We start from the raw sequence: 18,599 nt of genomic DNA, 5'->3' as shown, positions 1-18,599 counted from the left end.
TTGCAGAATATATAAATTTTTATCTGATTGTCAGAGTAAAAGAACTTTTCCTCTGATCAATAAACAATTGATTATTAAAACAGTCATTAGTTTCAGCTCTACTTCATGGTGGAAAGTTTGAATCTCTGAGTTTAATTATTGAGACTCTAAAAGTGAGAATCCTGTCGCCTGGTTCTGATCCACTCAGCCGTCCTTCAAACACCTGGATTATTCCTGCTGCAGTTTATCTCCACATACTGGATTACCAGACTTTGTTAGGAAATAAAACATTTGAACAAAAACCCAGAATCTCAGAATAAACATCCAGGAACAAATATCAGAAGCTCCTCCATCTTTATCAAACTGGACCTGAAGAATCACTTGATTTACTGAAGTCTGGATGTTTTATAAAGTCGTATTTAACACTTGGGAAAATCTTCATGTCACTGAGGATGTTCTCCTTATATTACATTTATTTTGAGATTAAAGTAGAAATAAGAGCAGAAACAAGTTTAATGTCTTTAGAACGTTTTTGCTGCTGAAAGACAGTTTGAGAACATCAGTGAACGATGCAGGTTGATCATCCTGATCAATCAGACCAACTGCAGTCTGAGCAGAACGGCTCACCTTTGACCCCTTGTTACATCCCCAAGGCAGTCTAGGGGTTTTGGAGGAGGGCTGTAACAATAGATACACCAGGGAAAAATGAAGAGACAAAACCAGGAGGGTAAAGTTAAAGGGTTTATTCTTTAAGTGGGATTGGAAGGAGTCTCAAAGGTGAAAATGAGAACCGAAAAGAAAAGAAAGGGGAGAATAACAACTAAAACTGGGGTTTCTAGTAGACAAATCCTCCAACACAGCACCACAAAGCTGCAGCACACATGCTACCCAATTGGCCAAGAGGCCCTGAAAGTCAGTTTCCCAGCTAGCCTTATACTCTGCTCATCAAGAGGCAGAGTGAAACCAGCTGGGTCTGCTTAACCTGCCGGAGCTCAGCAGCAACCTGAATTGGGGGGGGGAATCCTACATGCAGCCACCACTGCATGTAACACCCCTGGAAACTGTTTTTCAGTTTATGCCAAAGAAACTTTTAAAACCTTTAATTTGCTAGAACCATGCACTGCAGCTATTTTACCACGTAAAGAACACATAAATTGGGTGTGCTGTGGTGGCGTAGGGGATAACGCAACCCACGCTTGGAGGCCCTGAGTCCTCGACGCAGCCGTTGCGGGTTCGAATCTCGAACCCAGCGATATTTGCTGCATGTCTTCCCCCCTTTCTGTCAACCTACTTTCATCTAAGTGACACTAGAGCCCACAAAAGACCCCCTGGAGGGAAAAAAAAAGAACACATAAATGATCATGACTCAGTAAGTTCAATGTCCACATAATTTTTTACATTTTTTTTATGCTTGATATGTATTAGTAAGAAATTGTTTTGCAAGAGTTACAGCTTGATGCGGCAGCAGCAAACAGGAGATAATATTGAATCAAATGGTCATAATACAAAATAAATTCTATCTAAATATATTTCCCTAAGTCTGAAACTGAAAGCGCTAAATGGGAGATGCAGGCCAAGACTTGATGATGTCTTATTTAAACAGGCTTTTATTTTGAAATTATACATCAGATCCGGTTGACATTTGCTGGTTGTGTTCTAGAGGTATCCCTCTGTCATCCAGAAGTAGAACATGAAAATCGAGTGGCTTTACTGTCATTTTCAAAGAGGCGGCCAGCTTTACCAGAGTCTGCCACCGCAGACGTTAATAGAAAACGGTGCTTACAGATGCTGGCAGAGTTCCACCTCTGCCCCGCTCTCAATCCAACGCGTTGTTTTCTATTGATCGCAGTTTCTGTTGAGAGGATGATCCAAGCCGATGTTCTGTTTTTCTGTGCTACCCGTAAATCTGTCCTGCCCCCGGTCCGATTGCTCTGCCTTCACCTTACGATCGCAGGCTCTTTCCTTCCGCCACACATGGCTGCTAGGTGCTCCCTCGGTTTTCTCCTTGTAACCCAAGGCCTCCACCTTTTAGGTGTTCCACCAGCATCTCTGACAGGTCTGTAAAGACTGCTGATAGGCTGCTTCCAGGCACACCAACCACTGTACAGATGTAGCAGTGTAGTGTCTGATCACACATGAGGACTTTTTGGAAATGTTCAAGAAGACATTGAGTTCAAAAAACAAGTTTCATATATGGCCTTCCGATGCAATAGCAGACGCAACGCCACCGTGACCTAAACATGCTTATATCAGGAAGACAGGTATGTGATAATGTAAACTTTGAGGAGCGTGTGTGTTGGCAGGACCCTAGAAAACAGGGTGCTGTCCAACCATCGGGGGGACTTCGCTATGATTGAGCCAACATTTCCTCGCTATTTGGTCGTGCTGACTTAGGCTGCAGTATTGGAATAAAGCTTTGCTGTTCAACCAAGTCTATAGCATGTAGAGTCTTATTCCTGCAACATCACCACACCAGCCTGGATTTTGTCCTTCATGAAGACTCTACAGTGGATCAAAACAATGTAAAAGCAATAACATGCTGAGACAGAATTAATGCAAAAATCATGTTGGAAAAAGTTGGAAAAAGATCACGTGGGGAAAAAAGTCCATCTGTGTGAACATAGCCTTATTGCTTCATTTATTCTATATTTTATTTTATGATGAGTTTAAGTAACATCCCTCAAAAATAAGTTATATTTGCATGGGTGGACCCAAGTGGATGGGCCTGCATACCCACTTTGTACCAGGATCCACCCACACCCTGAAAAAATAAAGCCTCATGCCCCTCTCTCTCTACTTCTCCTTCTGAAAGCATGAGATGAGCTACCAGCTCTCCATCTAACGGGTAAATTGAGTTTCCTAAATGAGAAGCTTTACAGCCAACTAGTCTCACAGAGCTCACCTGTTAACGGTCATTCTTCCTCTTTGTTACAACTTGCTCTTGTTACTGAACCAGGTTGGTTTTAGTGACTCAGTGAGTCCCGAGGATGTTGTTTTACATATAGTTTTGGGCTAAAAGCAAACTATAAAATATTTTCCATCTTTTCCTCCCCAGAATCAAACATCATAGTTATTTTACAACCATCAAAAAACTTTGAGGTGACTCATTGATTGAATGTCCACAACATCTTTTAGATTTTCTTTATGCTAAATATTTTATTAGTAAAGCAATTTTGCGAGGATCAGTACAGCTTAATTTCAGTAGCAGAAATAATCAAATAAGTAAAATCAATCATCTTATCCAACCTATCTTTCCCTAACGCTGACACTGAGAACTAAAAAGGGAAAAGTTGAGAGATGGAGTATGGAATGTCGAACCCCAGAACCAGCCTGATGATGAAGAAGGTGCTGCAGCAGGAGGAGGATGTTGATCAACGAATGCAGGGATCTCTGTGGGTCTGATGAGCTTTTGTCTCTGAGATGGAAAATGGTAGAGTGGACTCGGGTGCTGGCAGGAAGAGTTCTGACTTAGAACAGCAGGTCTTGGGTTTTAGGGTGACTTCCTCATGCGTGTAGCATTTCTCAGGTTCTTGTCTTGCAGATCCTGAGCCCCTTCATCTTGTCTCACAATCTCTCTGGTCCATTGACCAGAGAGATTTCTGGCTGCTTCCAAGCTGTCAAACTAATGATTGCGTCTTTGTTCTTTGTCTAAAGACTTTAATTTCTGAGTTAAAACCAAAACAGTTTTCTTGTTGACTTAAATTACATTTTCAAGTTAAATCACCTTCAAATGTTTACAGTGTAAATCCACCCCTCTAACCAAAGTGACTGGCTGAAGGTTTTGCCCTTCAGAAAACCAGCAGGATTCATGTTTTTACCCACCTCACCCTATTTAAGCAAATCTGAATCTTTATTGAATTCTTGACAGAGAAATATTGTTTTGTGATTGGTTTTCATAAAGAGTCTACAAGAAATCCAGATTGAGAGTGAAGGAGAAAATATGTTATAAAATTTAAGTTTGACCAATATGACTTATCATAATCACACAGCTGTGCTTAATTTTATTTCAATATATTTCTTATTGTCAGTGGAGGAGTTTCGTATATCTCTGGAGTGTTGTTCACAAATATGAAAAAAATGGAGCAAGAATTGGACAAATGAATTGGTTTGACATTTGCAGTGATACAAGAGACGTCCAGATCTATCATGGTGGACACAGAGCTGAACCTAAAGGCAGTTACTAGTGGCCAACAGTTTGAGAAAATAAAAGTCTTGGCTTAGTTGTATTTACTTAACAAAGCATATAATTATGATTGTTTGAGTCAATATACTACACATATAAGTACTAATAAAACTTACCTTATTTTATCAAGTTGCCTGATGTGATCAACCATCTTTTGAATGTCATTTTCACATAAAGCTGCATTAAACTGAACTGTAGCATTGAATATCATCGGCAAGCTTATGGTCCTGAAACTGTAAGACACAAAATGGCATATCTTGCTGTGTTTCTATATTTAATTTAAATTGTGGGTAAAACACAAACATTTATTATTACCTATAGTCTTTACAGATCTCATCTGTGGTCTCAATGTATTTCCCCAGCTGATATACCAGCACCTCCACATTTTGAAGCCTGGGAAGGAAGAAGGTTTTTGCATCTCTTTTAAACAGCAGCAGAAGAGAGCAGATGTGTCTCGCAGATTTGATCACCTCCAGAATATCATCACAGTTGATCTCTTTAGGTAGGTGTACAATCTGGTTCTTAGTGAACACCTGCAGGGATGTGACTGCCAGCTTCTCCACTGCATGCAAGAATATGTCCAGTTTCTCCAGACCTTCCAGTGTTTCCTTCAAAACTTCTTCCAGCTCCTTCTCCAACTCTTCATGCTTGCAGTCTGAATTTATCTGAGTTAGTTTATTCTGTAGATATTCAAAGAAGGCCTTGCTTTTCTCCTTTGATTGAGAAACATGGCTGAACTGTAAGGTACTTTTTTTCTTCCTTGCTGCGATACACCAAAGTAGGACTAGCTCAGTTTCTCTTGATTCCTTCCATTTATTGAACATCACAGAAGTTTTTCACTGTAGTGACATATGTGAGAGTATCTGTGATGTACTGACCAACTGACTTTTTAAAACGGTGCACAAAATAAATTTTAAGTGTTGAAATCCATGTTACTTAGTAGAAAATAGTTAGCTCTGAGACAGATTTAATATATTCATCCTTTGTTTTTAAAACGGCATCATGTTCTAGAAGCATACCAGCAGTCAGAGATTCTCTGTTTGATAACAAACATTACACAAACTAGCATAACAAGAATTACTTGTCCTAATGTGCTTCAGCTGGTGTAAAGCCATAACAAACTTTCGTGACAAATGTTGTTGTTGAAAAGTTTTGTTGGCTTCACCTTATCTTTGTGACTTCTGTCTGCTCAACTGTGTCTCAGCCAATCAGAGTTTTCAGTTTGTGACTAGACATAATGTAAAAGTGAGCAGAGAGGACAAATTCTTGTTATGTAAGGCAAGCAGCGTAAAATCAGCAATAATATTTCATTATGGTATCTGTGTCTTTAGTGCATACTGTGGCCCTTTTCCAGAAAACTTTTTTCAGGGTTTGTTATCATAGTACTAAAGGTGCATCTTTATAAATTAGAATATCTTTAAAATATTACTATGTTATTCAATACAAAAAGTGAAAAGTCATCACTAAAGAAATTTGCTTCCTTTAGTGCACAAAGAGCCATAGGTCTAAGTATTTTAGTAGAAAGTTGAGTGGAAGTAAAATGTATGATAGAAAAAAGGTGCACGAGATAAATATAGGAGGGGTATTTTTTCTACTGCCTATTACGGGTTGTATAAACTGCTACATTTTCTAAGTAACCATTTTCTAAGTAACCATTTTCTAAGTAACCTATCATTACAGTGAAATATTTCTTTTTTTTTTACCAAAACTTAGCAAAATACCCATGATTACTCAACAAGCCACCTGGCAGGAGATTTTGACTATTTCGCTGCCAAAATGTAAAGCTAGTTTAAAAAATATACAGAGATATTTAGAACAATGTCTGAATGCAACTTGATACCATAAAACATCTAACAAAATACTGCTTACATTTTTAATAAGCAGCTGAAAATTTACTATGAACAAAATGTTATAATTGTAATAGATGTATGTGCATGTCACTGTAGATGTTTGTGCTTTATGTATGAGAGTATCACAGTCTAAGACAAAATAGGCTACATGTTAAATGAAAGCATAACTTTTTGATATAAGGAAAATCTGGGATATTTTCCTCTGTGTTTTAATGCAATCTGACCCCAGGAAGAGCAGAAGATGCAGCATGCTCCTAATGTACCTAACGCGGACGTCGCGGGTTCGACTCCCGGTCCCGACGACCTTTGCCGCATGTCTTCCCCCCTCCTTCCTGTCTGCCTACTGTCGAATAAATACGAGCCAAAAAAAAAAAAAGGATGAAGTTCTGCCTGCAGCCCGAGAGGAGGAGTTTAGTATATCTATGGAGTGTTGTTCACAAATATGGAAAAAATGGAGAATTGGACAAATGAATTGGTTTGACATTTGCAGTGATACAAGAGACGTCCAGATCTATCATGGTGGACACAGAGCTGAACCTAAAGGCTGTTAAAGTTTTAAAACTTTGTTTGCTGGTTTGTGATTAAAAAGAGTCGATTGATTCCACTGTAGATATTTACTGAGGAACATCACAGCATGTAGATTTTAGTTATACTGAGAATAATGAACACAGTTAGTTAGTTATAGTTATTTCTTGCTCTTTCACTGATACATAGCATAACCCATGGTATTAAAATATGGGTGTCCTAAATATATACTTAACAGATACAGAGCATTAGATGTGTGTATAGCCAGTCATGGTCAGTGTTGATCTGCAGCTGTTTTGATAACAGTGTGTTGGCTGGTTAATGTGGCTGTAGTGACATTTAAAAGTCAGTCCGTTCTTGAAATGCAGGTTAACAGTTTATTCTATTAGAAATCAGACAATTTGTGGAAAACTGAACAACTTTAAAATAAACTGTAACAGTATTAACATGGTGTTCGCCCGGTTCAACACCTGCCTCCCTGTCGCCCCTTGACTCCTAGACATGAGCCTGCAGCCCCATCTAGTGGCCAAAAACTAGGCGGCAAAACCTCCATATATTTATATGTATTTGGCTCCTATGCCTGTAACAGGGGCCGCGTGTAGGGGGGGAAATTTATGACAATTCCAAGGGCCCCTGACCAACACGGGGCCCTCTGCAGTTTTTTATTTATTTTTTGTTCATAGTGTCGTTGCGCAACACCGCCCCTTCTCTCTCTACTCTCTCACTCTCTACTTCCGTTTACAAAAACTGACAAACTCTGCTCTAATAATATGTGTTGCAAATATTTGTTTGCTATTAGAAATATTTTTAAAATTATTTATTTTAAAAATAATTTTAAAATAAATTATTTTAAAATAATTTATTTTAAAATAAATTTAAAATAAATTTATTTATTTTAAATAAATTTAAAATTTATTTAAATTTTAAATTTAAATAAATTTAAAATTTTGTGGCCAAGTTTCTACTTGGCCACATTAGAAGCCACCAGATAACAACCGTAATTAAACTGATGATGTTGAATTAACTACATTTTTGTTATTTCTTTCTGTTTTTTGACATTCACAAAAATCACAAGCTATATCATAAATATTTTGCATTTGGTGTAAAATAATCTAGACCAGGTTGTTAGTGTCTGAGTTCTCTTTAAACTAGAGCAGAACGACAGATAAAATGATTTTATGGTGACGCTGCAGGAACAGAAAGTATAAAGTAATTATATATACAATTAAGTTTTGCATTTTAATGATTTAAAGATGTTTGTTAAATTAATTGTCTGTAATTAAATAAACTGTAATGATTAAACATTTAATTATCTAATGGTACATTGTAATTACTTAATGAAGTGTTTATTTAATTTGGTCCCTTTTAATCTTCCATACATTTTGATCATTTCTTTATCTTGAGAAAACCAGATTAAGAATTTATTGACAACATTTCACAGCTTCTTTAGATCTGAAAAAATAATATTGTAGATTTTCAAAATGAATGCATTCACACAGTTTTAATTCAAGGATTCCAAGTGAAAATGTTTGATTAAATTTAACTTCTCTTGGTGAAACGTTTATTTATCTCTAATGTAAATAAATTCTGTAAATTACCTTTCTGCAGACATTTTGTTTTTCACTGCAAATTGTCTTGATTTTTCTTGAGGTCTTCAAAGTTTCTGCTTGAGGATCTTATTACTTAATGAATGTTGGTTTCACTTTCTGCCTGTTTATCTCGAGACACACCTGCTGCTTTATTGTCTCATCTGCTTGTTTTATTATTGCTGCATGGAGCAATATATTCTGTAAAAATGTTTCTATGCTGCCATTTTTCCCTTCTATAACCATATTGTTACTTTAAGTCAAAACCCAAGCAGCATGTAGTAAAATAGCTTTGATAAAGTCACTGTGCGATCAGTTAAAGGTTTTAAAGAACTTGTTTCTAAAAGGTCAAACACTGACAGACTTTAAACACACTAATCTAAGAAGTTGAAGCAATAAAAATATAATAAAAAGCAAAAGTATTTAACCTTTCACTTCATTATAATAAATGTTTTACTGTAATGTAAATGGAGTGACATGTCTGCTCCTAAAAGTATTTCTCCCTTACAGATTAATTTAGTTTGTTTTTATGTTTCAGATCATCAAACAAATGTTATTAAACTACAAGAATAACATTTTTTCCTCATGGAAAAGAGAGAATGACAAAATCATCTAATTTCATAATGAAATATCTTTAAATACACACGTCAGCACCCTGCTGGTGCTAACTTGTAACATTTTAAAAGTTTTTCAACAGAACCAGTCTGGTGACATGAAGTCGGCTAAAAAAAATCTTACGGCTTTTCTCATTTGCTTTTGTACGTTTCTTTAATCGTCCTCTTAATTTGGAAAACAGTAAATGCATTTCCATGAATGATTTGAAGATTGAGCAACTAGATTTTGAGAATTTCAGTTCTGTTCTGAGAAAGTGACAGAAAAAACCCAAACATTTAATCCGTGATTGTGTCTGGCATTGGACTCGTGTCATAAACTGATTTCAGAAGTTTATAAAACAATAACAACCTTTTTATTTTTCTTAAGCATTAAGCAGAATCAGGAGTTACATGGTTAAACTTTCATTTTTCATGAGGTTTCTAGTTTAATGTGAATGTTGTGGTTTCTAGGTCAGCTGGAGGAATCTGCAGTTCATATAGATAAGATAAATAAAGGGGCAAAGATCTCCAATATGACAATAATCGATTAGATTATTGGGTCATAAAGGAAAAGAAACTGAACGGCTTTATCCCCTCTCTCATTATTTTGGCATTCAGTAAATTTTGGAAATTCTAAATGTCCATAAATGGGAAACATTTTGCCTGGTTTAATGTCAGACATTGATAAGAAGATTGTGATTTTTAAATAAAGTGTGTAAATTTATCCACTGAATCAATCTACAAAAGTCGAAAGTATTAAAAGCTTGTCTGAGAAGAACAAAACTACAAGCTGCTGCTTGTTTTTGTGAATTCAATAGTTTCTTCTGTTTGTGTGCAGAAAAATGTATTCATAATGCAAGAAAATACCAGATTAACAGAAACAAAGCGATCATATCTCAGGATTATTACTGGAACCTTTTCTGGGATTACCTAAATCTGAGTTAAACTTGTTGCAACGGATCAGAATTTGCATCATCTGTTTCTGAATATTTCTCAATGGATGGTGAAATTATTTAACCATAATCAAAATGTAAACTTTAAAGGGCTTAAAAAGTCTGGAGGACAACTTACTGATTGTGACTTTAAAAGATTCTCAGCTGCATCAGACCTAAAAGATAAAGTTTTGCTGAATGAAAAGGTGAATTTTGCTGAAGATGAAAGACAACAGAAAAGATGCTTTATCAGGTTTAATATTTTAGCATAAAAATATGCAGAAGATCAAAATTACATTGCACAAATTGACTTTCAAGAATAATTTAAATATTTTCACTCTCTTTGAAACATTCTTATTTATTTATTTTTATTTTATTTTATTTTTAAGCAGAACCAGGAGTTACTGTATGTGGTGCAACATTCTTATTTCAGGTTTTCTTGTTTAGATTTGAGTATTGAAATTTCTAAGTCAGCTGGAGGAATCTGCAGTTCTTGATAAGATAAACAAAGGGGCAAAGATCTCAAATATGGCAGCAATTTAGTAGCTTAATGTCTCCATAGGAAAGAGAAATTGAAAAGGTAAAACCTGAAGCTTCAATATATCTGATAGTTTGACTTTTAAATAAAAAAGTCTTGATGCAGGAAAGAATAAAACACATTAAACCAAATCAAAGCAGCTTCAAGAAAACTAAAACGCTGCACATTTTAGTTTCCTTTTATAATGCCTTCAGTGGCATTTATGCAGGTTAATTTCACTTTTAAGTTAAAAGAAGAACGATTTGTTTTGCAGAACTAGTAACATTCAGTAAAACAAACCAGATGAAGCAGACAATGTTCTCCTAGATATGCATTTCGTTTTGGTCATAATATAGTTTGGATGGAGTTACGAGTTTTCTTTTCTGGAGTTAAAGACAGAGGATTATGATGTAAATTATATTAATATTATCTACTCAGGTCATTTTGGTCTCTAGAGTAAAGGAAATTCTATAACTATTTAGAAAATATTTAATATAAGAATAAAGGAAATGTCAATAAAAAGTGCTATGCAAATATTTATCAAGCATTTGACTATAAGCACTCAACCTTTCAGAAAAAAATGTTGGAGTGAAAGTTGTCACAAATATGACAACTTTCACTCTGATGAGAGTTGTGACTAAATAATCTGCCAAAGCAGTTTTAATAGGAAATATATGAACACAAATTGTTTTTTAATCTCCATAACTCCGGCTCTACCTGCCTCGCCCTCATTATCTGCCTCTAAACAGAAAGTGAGATAAAACATCAGCCAGGTTTATTAAAGTCGTGAATCAGTCACTGATTCATCAACCCAACTTATCTGAAAACAGAACTGCAAGCTGCTGCATGTTCCTGTGAATTTAACTTCATCTTCTTCTGTTTGTGTGCAGAGGGAGGACATGTTCGGACCGGACAAGGTGTCAGGCCAGACGCTGAAAACCTGCGCCGACCAGCTGGCAGGAGTGTTTCTGGACATTTTCAATCTGTCCCTGCAGCTCGCCATGGTTCCTGAGTGTCTCAAGTCTTCCACCATCATCCCTGTACCGAAGAAGATGTCCATCACCAGCCTGAACGATTACCGGCCCGTCGCTCTGACCCCGGTGATCATGAAGTGCTTTGAGAGGATTCTTCTGAGGTACATCAGAGACTTCATCCCCGCAAACCTGGACAGCCTTCAGTTCGCCTACAGAGCGAACCGGTCAACAGAGGATGCTGTCTCCATCACTCTGCACACAGCCCTGACCCATCTGCAGCATCCCAACACCTACGTTAGGATGCTATTTGTAGACTTCAGCTCAGCATTTAACATTGTCATCCCAGACAAGCTGGTGCTGAAGCTACTCGAGGTGGGGCTGCCCGCTTCACTGTGCCACTGGATCAGAGACTTCCTCACCAACAGGCCTCAGGTGGTGAGAATAAGTGGCTCAACATCGTCCCCACTGGTCCTCAACACAGGCACGCCGCAGGGCTGTGTGCTCAGCCCAGCTCTCTTCACCCTGTTTACACACGACTGCGTGGCCATCCACCCCACCAACACAGTCGTGAAGTTCGCGGACGACACAACAGTAGTGGGTCTCATTTCAGACAACAACGAGACCCACTACAGAGAGGAGATTCTGCAGCTCACTCAGTGGTGTTCAGCCAACAACTTGGTGCTGAACACAGGGAAGACCAAGGAGGTCATTGTGGACTACAGAAGGTCCAGGAGGACGGATCACACTCCCCTTCTCATAGATGGAGAAGTGGTGGAACGTGTGGACAACATCAAGTTCCTGGGCCTCCACATCATGTCTGACCTCTCCTGGAATATAAACACCTCCCACCTGGTGAAGAAAGCACAACAAAGGCTCTTCTTCCTCAGGAAACTGAGACGGGCTGGACTTTCCTCACGGCTGCTCGTGAACTTTTACAGGGCGATGATCGAAAGCATCCTCTGCCTCAACATGACTGTGTGGTATGGTAGCTGCACAGCACTGGAGAGGAAACAACTGACACGGGTGGTGAGAACAGCACAAGGCATTGTGGGATGCCCCCTCCCAGACCTGGACTCCATTTACACAGACCGGGTCAAGAAGAGAGCTGGATCCATAGCCATGGATTCCAGCCACCCGGGCCACAGACTGTTTGTGCCACTGCCATCAGGCAAGCGGTACAGGAATATACGGACTACAACAAACAGACTGAGAAACAGTTTCTTTCCCACAGCCGTCAGAGCCATTACTCCCTGCCGCCCCCCCCTCCCACACATATCATAACCTTGCAGTCACACATATATATCCCCCACCCCCACACAGCCATATTGTTCTGCACTTTGCACTGTCACATCATCTGCATTTTGCCATAATTGGACCTGCTGCTACTTCTTTGGTGTGGTTGAGTGCCTTTAGTTAATTTTAGTTGTATATATTGTTATTATTATTATTGTGTGTTTGTTTATATTTATTGTATATATGTGACTTTTTGCACAGGAGCTGCAACAGAAATTTCGTTGAATCCTGTTCAATGACAATAAATGCTATCTATCTATCTATCTATCTATCTATCTATCTATCTATCTATCTATCTATCTATCTATCTATCTATCTATCTATCTATCTATCTATCTATCTATCTATCTATCTATCTATCTATGTTCCAGCCTCTGAATAGGATCACAGAATGTGAAGCTTATGGCTGGATAACTTCAACCTTTACAGTTTTGATCAACCTTTACTTTTGATCATCAATCTCATCAGGGGACGGATCCTGACTCTTGTTTGTGCTTACGGGCCGCATGACAGTTCAGATTACCCACCCTTTTTGGAGTCCTTAGAGGGGGTTCTGGACAGTGGCCCTCCTGGGGACTCCCTTGTTCTGCTGGGGGACTTCAACGCTCACATGGTACAATGGCAGTGAGACCTGGAGGGGCGTGGTTGGGAGGAACCAACCCCTGTTGGAAAAAGGGGGACCAACAGGGGTTGTTCAAAAAGGGGGACTGGAGGGTGTGGTCCAATTATAGGGGGGTCACACTAAGCCTCTCTGGCAAGGTCTATTCAGGGTCCTGGAGAGGAGGGTCCGTCGGATAGTCGAACCTCGGATTCAGGAAGAGCAGTGTGGTTTTTGTCCTGGTCGTGGAACACTGGACCAGCTCTACACCCTCAGCAGGGTCCTGGAGGGTTCTAGGAGTTCGCCCAACCAGCCTTTTTCCTCAGCGCTTTTACATCAACGACATAGAGATCGCAATCTCTCTTCACAGATTCAGTTGGCTTAATATTAAAACTCACGGCCTCTTGCCGTACTTCTAAACTCACGGCCTCCTACCGTATTATTAAGCTCATGGCCTCTTGCCGTACTATTAAGCTTACTGCCTCTTGCCGTACCACTAAATTCACGGTCTCTTGCCGTACTACTAAGGTCACGGCCTCTTGCCGTACTTCTAAGTTCACGGCCTCTTGACGTACTATTAACCTCACGGCCTCTTGCCGTACTATTAACCTCACGGTCTCTTGCCGTACTTCCAAACTCACGGCCTCTTGCCATACTTCTAAGCTCACGGCCTCTTGCCATACTTCTAACCTCACGGCCTCTTGCCGTACTACTAAACTCAAGGAATCTTGCCGTACAACTAAACTCACGGCCTTTTGCCATATTTCTAAACTCACGGCCTCTTGCCGTACAACTAAACTCACGGCCTTTTGCCGTATTTCCAAACTCACGGCCTCTTGCAGTACTTATAAGCTCACGGCCTCTTGCCATATTTCTAAGCTCACGGCCTCTTGCCGTACTTCTAAGCTCAAGGTCTCTTGCCATACTTCTAAGCTCACGGCCTCTTGCCGTACTTCTAACCTCACGGCCTCTTGCCGTACTTCTAACCTCACGGCCTCTTGCCGTACTTCTAAGCTCACGGCCTCTTGACGTACTTCTAAGGTCACGGCCTCTTGCCGTACTACTAAACTCAAGGAATCTTGCCGTACAACTAAACTCACGGCCTTTTGCCGTATTTCCAAACTCACGGCCTCTTGCCGTACAAACTCACGGCCTCTTGCCGTACTTCTAACCTCACGGCCTCTTGCCGTACTTCTAAGCTCACGGCCTCTTGACGTACTTCTAAGGTCACGGCCTCTTGCCGTACTACTAAACTCAAGGAATCTTGCCGTACAACTAAACTCACGGCCTTTTGCCGTATTTCCAAACTCACGGCCTCTTGCCGTACAAACTCACGGCCTCTTGCCGTACTTCTAAGCTCACGGCCTCTTGACGTACTTCTAAGGTCACGGCCTCTTGCCGTACTACTAAACTCAAGGAATCTTGCCGTACAACTAAACTCACGGCCTCTTGCCGTACTTCTAAGCTCACGGCCTCTTGCCGTACTTCTAAGCTCACGTCTTGACGTCTTGACCTCAACATCTGTTCCACTTCAGACAAAGTATTAGTCATATTGTTTGTTTCATGTCTTTCCAAACAGAGGTTCTTTCTCCAGTCTTTTGCTCCGGCCCGGTTCCTTTGCAAGTGAGCAGTTGAAAGGTTGGGCGCCAGAACTTTCTTGCACAAAAGCTTAAAACTAACATCTTTCCTCTCTTAAGTGATTGTTATTCCACATCTCTCCAAATCTGAATTCCTTCCTGACTTCTAGGTCAGATTAACCCAGTCCATTTGACACCGTCCATTTCTGTTAGGTTTAAACATATATTAGTGCGAACCAACCAAACAACATAATTTTTAATTATTATTATAATCATATTTCTCTACAATTTATTGGGAAGAGTCTTGGTTATAGAGGCCCAGAAACGTTGAATGAGGCTGGGTTTTTTGGCTGGTTGTACTATTTTCTTTTTGCAAATTGAAATGAATTCCTCATCTACCGCTGAACAGTTTAAACCCAACAGTAAAAGAACATCTTTTTTTGAGCAGCCTAATTTTTTTGGGACTGCTCTCAGTATGTCCTTGCTCAGATTGTTCAGACTACTTTTAATGTCCTTTAGATCTTGCACCTTAACCTCAGCACAGATTTTCTCAGACAACCTCTCTACGATGACTTGGAGGTGATTGTACGTGCATGTTATCCTTGATTTTGTTATGGCCTTGATCAGTACTGCATTGACAAGCAGCATGATGGATGACTTCTGCTCCTCTTTCTCTGCGACTGGCAGCGGTTCAGCAACCTGTGTGGCAACCACTGACTCTTGCTCTGCATCAAGTAACTCTCTGCATGTTGAATGGGTCGATTCCTCTGACATTGAGTTTTCCACTGATGGTACTGTGGTTTCTTCATCCTCTGGTGGCGGTAAATCCCTATTGCCTTGTTCGTTGCTGTAATTCTGAAGGTTCTCCTTCATTTCAACTCCATCTGCTTTGTTGTTCTGTTGTGCAATGGGAAGAGGAGCAGCTTGATCTCTAGACTCTTGGTTTTCTGTTGGTGGAAGGTCATCCAATGAATTACCTGGGATCTCTAAATCGTGTTGGTCAGAGATTGACTTTTTCACTTCCCCAACCTTTGGCAGCACCTCAAAGATTAAGTCTTCCATCATCTCCAGACTTGACTCTTTTTCCTTCAACGTCAGATGAGTTGCCTTTGTCGGATCTGAAAACTCCTCTGAAATAAATTCATCCACCATCTTTATATCTGGTTCCCTTTCATTAGAGATCAAGTCATCGTCATTAGTGGAATTTGAAAGATCCTCCAAAATAAATTCATCCACAATCTTTATAGCTTTATAGGAGGTGGGGGACATGGAGTCTGAGTGGACCGTGTTCCGTGCCTCCATTGTCGAGGCGGCCGATCGGAGCTGTGGCCGCAAGGTTGTCGGTGCCTGTCGCGGCGGCAACCCTCGAACCCGCTGGTGGACACCTTCGGTGAGGGATGCCGTCAGGCTGAAGAAGGAGTCCTATCGGGCCTTTTTGGCCTGTGGGACTCCGGAAGCAGCTGATGGGTACCGGCGGGCGAAGCGGCATGCGGCTCGGGCGGTTGCTGAGGCAAAAACCCGGGCGTGGGAGGAGTTTGGAGAGGCCATGGAGAAAGACTTCCGTACGGCTTCGAGGCGATTCTGGTCCACCATCCGGCGTCTCAGGGGGGGGAAGCGGTGCAGCACCAACACTGTTTATAGTGGGGATGGTGTGCTGCTGACCTCTACTCGGGACGTTGTGGGCCGGTGGGCAGAGTACTTCGAAGACCTCCTCAATCCCACCAACATGCCTTCCACTGAGGAAGCGGAGCCTGGGGACTCTGGGTTGGGCTCTCCAATCTCTGGGGACGAGGTCGCCGAGGTGGTTAAAAAGCTCCTCGGTGGCAGGGCCCCGGGGGTGGATGAGATCCGCCCGGAGTTTCTTAAGGCTCTGGATGTTGTAGGGTTGTGTTGGTTGACGCGACTCTGCAATGTCGCATGGACATCGGGGGCAGTTCCCCTGGATTGGCAGACTGGGGTGGTGGTCCCCCTGTTCAAAAAGGGGGACCGGAGGGTGTGCTCCAATTATAGAGGGGTCACACTCTTAAGCCTCCCTGGCAAGGTCTATTCAGGGGTCCTGGAGAGGAGGGTCCGTCGGATAGTCGAACCTCGGATTCAGGAAGAGCAGTGTGGTTTTCGTCCTGGTCGTGGAACGCTGGACCAGCTCTACACCCTCGGCAGGGTCCTGGAGGGTGCATGGGAGTTCGCCCAACCAGTCTACATGTGTTTTGTGGACCTGGAGAAGGCGTTCGACCGTGTCCCTCGGGGAGCCCTGTGGGGGGTTCTCCGGGAGTATGGGGTACCGGGCCCTTTGATACGGGCTGTCAGGTCCCTGTATGACCGGTGTCAGAGTCTGGTCCGCATTGCCGGCAGTAAGTCGGGCTCGTTTCCGGTGAGAGTTGGACTCCGCCAGGGCTGCCCTTTGTCACCGATTCTGTTCATCACTTTCATGGACAGAATTTCTAGGCGCAGCCAAGGTGTTGAGGGGATCCGATTTGGTGGCCTTAGGATCTCATCTCTGCTTTTTGCAGACGATGTGGTCCTTTTGGCTTCATCAGATCGTGATCTGCAGCTCTCGCTGGAGCGGTTCGCAGCCGAGTGTGACGCGGCCGGGATGAGGATCAGTGCCTCCAAATCCGAGGCCATGGTCTTGAGCCGGAAAAGGGTAGAGTGCCTTCTCCGGGTCAGGGGGGGTGTCCTGCCCCAAGTGGAGGAGTTTAAGTATCTCGGGATCTTGTTCACGAATGGGGGAAGAAGGGAGCGGGAGATCGACAGGCGGATTGGCGCAGCGTCTGCTGTCAAGCGGGCGCTGTACCGGTCCGTCGTGGTGAAGAGAGAGCTGAGCCAAAAAGCGAAGCTCTCGATTTACCGGTCGATCTACGTTCCCACCCTCATCTATGGTCATGAGCTTTGGGTCATGACCGAAAGAACGAGATCGCGGATACAAGCGGCCGAAATGGGTTTTCTCCGTAGGGTGGCTGGGCTCTCCCTTAGAGATAGGGTGAGAAGCTCAGTCATCCGGGAGGGACTCAGAGTAGAGCCGCTGCTCCTTCACATCGAGAGGAGCCAGTTGAGGTGGCTCGGGCATCTGGTCAGGATGCCTCCTAGACGCCTCCCTGGTGAGGTGTTCCGGGCACGTCCCACCGGGAGGAGGCCCCGGGGAAGACCCAGGACACGCTGGAGGGACTATGTCTCTCGGCTGGCCTGGGAACGCCTCGGGATTCCCCCGGAGGAGCTAGAAGAAGTGGCTGGGGAGAGGGAAGTCTGGGCCTCCCTTCTGAAGCTGCTACCCCCGCGACCCGACCTCGGATAAGCGGAAGAAGATGGATGGATGGATGGATGGATCTTTATAGCTGATTCCCTTTCAGTCGAGCTCAAATCATCTTCATTTGTGGAATTTGAAAGATCTTCCAAAATGAATTCATCCACAATCTTTATAGCTGATTCCCTTTCAGTCGAGCTCAAATCATCTTCATTAGTGGAATTTGAAAGTTCCTCCAAAATGAATTCATCCACAATCGTCAAGTCTGATTCCTCGTTTTCAGAAACAGGATTGCTGTCAAATGTCTCGTCTGTTGTCACCTCAGAGTCTAATTTCTCAAGGATGTCTGGTATCAGGTTTACATTAAACTGCTGGCTCCCGTTCTTTGTGTGGCTCATGGCTTCTTGGATTTACAATGTAAAGCAAACTCTAGGACAATTAAATAACTATTTTGTTTAAATCGCAAACTATCTCGATCTCTCACCAAACTCCAGCTGTGTCTCTTAAAGAAAGTAGCAGAAGTAAAGAGTTGCTGTCTGAAATCTGTGATATAACTCTGTGATGTCATATATATCTCTGTGATGTCATAACAGACCAGATTCCATCAACGCAGGTTGAGTCAGCTTAGCAACCGTTGCTAGGTATGTCAACAGCTGTGTGCAGCTCAGAGAAATAATGTCTAATTTAAAGGAGGAAAAGTGAAAGTTTCCATGTTTTAGAGTATTAAAAAAGAGAGGTAAATTAATGCTAG

The sequence above is a fragment of the Xiphophorus hellerii genome, chromosome 16, assembly GCF_003331165.1.
Source record: "Xiphophorus hellerii strain 12219 chromosome 16, Xiphophorus_hellerii-4.1, whole genome shotgun sequence".
In the NCBI taxonomy this organism is placed as follows: Eukaryota; Metazoa; Chordata; class Actinopteri; order Cyprinodontiformes; family Poeciliidae; genus Xiphophorus; species Xiphophorus hellerii.
The sequence above is the reverse complement of the archived record's forward strand: the minus strand, read 5'-3'. Positions refer to the sequence as shown.